The following is a 5,976-nucleotide window of genomic DNA, read 5'->3' on the forward strand; positions in this document are numbered from 1 at the left end:
TTCATATACTTGTGTATTACATAGGCCCTATCACTCATAACTTATACACTCCGTTCTGTTACCCTCTTTGAACCTCGACCCCTGACCACCTGTATGACTCCACCTCTTCGGCACAATTTTGTTTCCAAGGATAGAAGCTCTGGTTATTGTTGGCAATATACCAGATATATTGGTGCTTAGAAGGGCATAACTATTGCGGAATCTCGATCACGGTCATATTCAGTTATAATGACATGAATGTCTTTTGCGACATTCTCAACATTGCATTACACAAAATGAAGTCTTGTAAAGATTAGTTCGTTAGTTTTTATGTCCACAGAACATTCACCTGAAGCTGATGCTATGAAATGAAAATCCTAATATGCATTCCAAAAAATATGGATCTTTTTTGTCTCATTCCTGAACTCCATATATTTCGGAAGTATATTTCTTTAATGTTCGCTCATTCCATCTCATTTCTTAGCTTTGATTTACTTTCATCAGTTTTTGTAATTAAAGTGATATGGAACTCAGACAGTATTCTCTGTATCCTTCTTCTCACATCCTTCTTCCTCTATGCATTCAATTACAAATTTGTATTTAATGATGTTGCATTCATTACGTCGTCTTTTCTTTCGCTTCTCTTTGTTTCTCTGTTTATTCCTTTCCTCTTATTCCTTATATACATATACGTACACATATATACGTATACATATGCATATACATATACATATACGTATACATATACATATACGTATATACATATACATATACATATACATATACATATACATATACATATACATATACATATACATATACGTATACATATACATATATATACACATATATATACACATACATGCGCACACACACAACTTAAGCCCACATACACACACGAACACACAGACCCCCCCCCCCCCACACACACACACTACTTCGTCGTCGAAGAGGAAGGAGGGCCAGCGATTGAGCTCCGACTTAGCGCTTTGTTGTTGGATTCAGGAAAAACGCCTTGTTGTTGTCTTTCGGGATGTAGCATTGTGTTCTCAGTGACCGGTAAGGTATCCAATCCAGTTCTTAAATAAGTACAGTTTTAGCACAAAATGGAGGATATTAAAGAAGGAAAAAGAATCAACGAACCGACAAAGAGAGGATTGGACATGAGTAGAGTGGAGTCACCACTGGGAGTAATCTCTAAGAGAACGTATATAAACGTCACTCCGAAGACGACTCAGAAGTATGACAATAGAGTTTTTTCGGGATTTCAGAGGGAAAGGGAGCAATAGAGAAAATTGTAGACACAGAAAGAGATACTAAGATACGTAGTACCAAAAGATTTTTTTTTTTTAAACTAGAAAGAATTCAAAGAGAAACGACAAAGATGGCACCAACACTTTGCAATTTGACTTACGAACAAAGATTGGACAAACTAAATTTAACAACCCTAGAACAAAGAAGAGAAAGAGGAGATTTGATAACCATTTACAGAATTATAAAAAGGATGGAAATTATTGATAGGGATGACCTACTAAAATGGGACAGAAGAACTACAAGAGGACACGAGAAGAAACTTAAGAAGGACAGTTACAGAAGAGATCTGAAAAAGAATAGCTTTCCACACAGAGTAATAGATATCTGGAACAAACTGAAAGAGGACACAGTGAGTGCTAAAACTATATACATGACTTTAAGAAAAAATGGATGCGGAAAGATACAATATCGGGTCACTACGAGCATATCTCTCTTCCCGCAAGATACAACTAGGTAAATACACCCCACCACACCCCCACACCCCCTCACAAACATACACACACGCACAAACACACACACACAGATACACACACACATGCTGAAATAATTTCAGTATCGCTGCGCTGCGAACCGGCACTCCAACTCTCGTGGTCGGGGGGTTTTGTGTGTATGTGTGTGTGTGTGTGTGTGTGTGTGTGTGTGTGTGTGTGTGTGTGTGTGTGTGTGTGTGTGTGTGTGTGTGTGTGTTTGTGTGTGTGTATGTGTGTGTATTCACCTTGGTCTTTGGATCACGTGTTGGACTCGTGATCGACAGCTATTTCCCTCCCGGAAGAGAGCTCAGAGCTCGTATGACCGATCTATGGGTAATGCTATGACCTTACACAAACACACACACACAACTTTCCGCCCACGAGAGTCAGAGTAACGACCCGAAGCTCAGCGATACCGAAATAATTTCGGCCCTGGGCAGGATTCAAACCAGGTACTGCGAGCACCACCGTACTTGGCAGTCCAGTGCTCTATCAACCGCGCCACCGAGTCGTGTGTGTGTGAGTGAGTGTGTGTGTGTGTATGTATGTGTGTGTGTGTGTGTGTGTGTGTGTGTGTGTGTGTGTGTGTGTGTGTGTGTGTGTAAAATCACAACATTACCCATAGATCGGTCATATATGAGCTCTGAGCTCTTTTTCGGAAGGGTAATAGCTGTCGATCACGAATCCAACATATGATTCAAGACCATGATGAATTACTCTTTCACCCATACACACATACACACACACACACACACACACACACACACACACACACACACACACACACACACACACACACACACACACACACACACATACACACACACACACACACACACGCACACACACACACACACACACACACACACACACACACACACACACACACACACACACACACACACACACACACACACACACACACACACACACACACATATTATTTTGTACCCCTTAGTTTCTTTGATTATGAGGATTTCTTCAGATTCCTTCGTTGTCTAGAAGGACAGAAGAGGTGGGGCTATAGTTAGCCAAATCTTGGTTCACGCAGAGGTGGGACGTGGTAGGAAGGGCTGTTCTTCAGGCGAATCAAATCAAAGAGAACATAGGAACACATGGAGACCTTGTCATAGACCTTGAATCTAAAGACTAAGTTGAGGAGTAACACATTAAGCATAAAGTAACTGAAGAAGAAAAATAGAAATAAGATAATAAAAGGATATTGGAAGTAACATAGAATGGAAACAATTAGGTTAAGAGTTATGAAGAGGGTTGTTCGAAGAGCAGACGTCTGATGGTACGTAGGGAATAGAGAGTATTAAATAAGGAAAGGAGAGGAAGGAGAAATTTGGTCCGGGACCAGCAAGAAGAAGAGTTCGATTGTGTTTGACTGAGATCGCGTTTTCGTCATCTTCAAAGGAGCGGAGGAAACTCTCCTGGTCTGGGGTTCTAGATCTAAGAGTTTTTCCACCTGATTGCCCTTCTACCTTCCTAATCACCTTGTCGGAGGCTGGCTCCTACTGGCGAAGGATTCACGCTGTTCAGGCATTCTAGCAGTAATTGGAGCTAGCGTCTTCCAATATAACAATCGTGAATTCTACCTGATTATCGCCCTTTGTGATAAAGTTGTCTGTGCCGTAATTGGTGCTGTTACCTCTTGTTTTGATCGTCTATAAGCAACGTGTCCCTGTGACCTCATTTTCGTGTTCTCTGAATTTCTTTTTGCGTTAACTTTCCATGGATGTAGTTCTCTTGATTTCAGTCCTCAATCTACTACTTTTTTTAATATATATATATATATATATATATATATATGTATACATATATATATATATATATATATATATATATATATGTGTGTATATATACATATATATAAATATTTGTATATATAAATATATATATATATATATATGTATATTTAGGGCGCAGATTCTCACTAATACACACGGAGTTAAACACGACAGCATTTTGGCACTGGTTAATCTTCTTACTGAGATTTTCAATTTTCCTCACAGTAGGTCTCATTTCAGGAGGGTGGGCAAATACAAGCCTTCCAAATTCTTCCATATTTAATTTAACGTTTCGACTTCAGGGAGTCATCTTCAGAATGGTTACAAGAGAAAAGTCACAATTTTCAAAGCTACATGATTCACAATTGACAATGGTGTACAGGCAACGGGGGTGTAAATATGGGCCGCTTGGGAACGGTGCATGGTTCGTGATGCGTTACGTAGCCGGACACTACGTCTTGGAAGGGAAGGGGGAGGAGGAGGGGGAGGAGGAGGGAGAGGGGGGGAGTCAGGTAAGGTAGGTCTTCTCGCTGGGTCACCACGCTGGTCATGTGGGGGTTGGTGAGGTGTAGGAGGGGGAGGGGGAGAGGAAGGAGGTGGGTGTTGCTGTTGTTGGGCTCCAAATCTCGTGGAAGAATTAAATAGCGGGATGGCGGAAATCATATTACATTGAATATTAATAATTGGAGCTCTCTCCCTAATGTGGATGGCTTCAAGCATTTTTAGTTCCTTAATTTGGCACAGTGTGCAACTATCCTAGTGTTATCCACGATTGTCTTCCTATCGATTAAAGCCTGGTGGTATTGGAGGTGGTGTTGTTTAATTGCTCCTTGTTGTAAATGTAGGGACAACCGTCTACTCAGTTGGCATGCCGCCATTGCCAGACAGATTGTTTTTCACAACAAGGGAGCAGGTACGGGGGTTGTCATAGAATATGATAACTTTTAAGTTATCGTAATCACCTATTGGCTTACAATTTCTATGTATGATGTCTTTCATGTGTTTTTCATCTTGGCGGTACGAACTACAATAAATATTTTACCAGAATATTTTACCAGAATATTTATTGTAGTTCGTACCGCCAAGATGAAAAACACATGAAAGACATCATACATAGAAATTGTAAGCCAATAGGTGATTACGATAACTTAAAAGTTATCATATTCTATGACAACCCCCGTACCTGCTCCCTTGTTGTGAAAAACAATCTGTCTGGCAATGGCGGCATATTATCGAGAACCAATGTCATTTATGAATATCGCTGTATAACTGGGGGCTGCGCACCTCGTAATTCTTCATACATTGGGTTCACGACATGCCAACTGAGTAGACGGTTGTCCCTACATTTACAACAAGGAGCAATTAAACAACACCACCTCCAATACCACCAGGCTTTAATCGATAGGAAGACAATCGTGGATAACACTAGGATAGTTGCACACTGTGCCAAAATTAAGGAACTAAAAATGCTTGAAGCCATCCACATTAGGGAGAGAGCTCCAATTATTAATATTCAATGTAATATGATTTCCGCCATCCCGCTATTTAATTCTTCCACGAGATTTGGAGCCCAACAACAGCAACACCCACCTCCTTCCTCTCCCCCTCCCCCTCCTACACCTCACCAACCCCCACATGACCAGCGTGGTGACCCAGCGAGAAGACCTACCTTACCTGACTCCCCCCCTCTCCCTCCTCCTCCCCCTCCTCCTCCCCCTTCCCTTCCAAGACGTAGTGTCCGGCTACGTAACGCATCACGAACCATGCACCGTTCCCAAGCGGCCCATATTTAAACCCATGTTGTCTGTACACCATTGTCAATTGTGAATCATGTAGCTTTGAAAATTGTGACTTTTCTCTTGTAACCATTCTGAAGATGACTCCCTGAAGTCGAAACGTTAAATTAAATATGGAAGAATTTGGAAGGCTTGTATTTGCCCACCCTCCTGAAATGAGACCTACTGTGAGGAAAATTGAAAATCTCAGTAAGAAGATTAACCAGTGCCAAAATGCTGTCGTGTTTAACTCCGTGTGTATATATATATGTATATATATATGTATATATATATATATATATATATATATATATATATATATACATATATATATATACATATATGTATACATATATATAAATATATATGTACTGTATATACATATATATATATATATATATATATATATATATATATATGTATATGTATATATATATACGTTTATATATATATATACATATATATATATATATATATATATATATATACATATATATACATATATATATTATTTATATATATATACATATATATATATATATATATATATATATATATATATATATATATATATCTTTGCTATTGAGTTTCCTTATTGCTCGCTACAACATCGTAGCTGGGATACTACGAATTTCCACTTGAATT

This window comes from Oratosquilla oratoria, chromosome 5 (assembly GCF_046742065.1).
Source record: "Oratosquilla oratoria isolate Oo_2021 chromosome 5, ASM4674206v1, whole genome shotgun sequence".
Lineage (NCBI taxonomy): Eukaryota > Metazoa > Arthropoda > Malacostraca > Stomatopoda > Squillidae > Oratosquilla > Oratosquilla oratoria.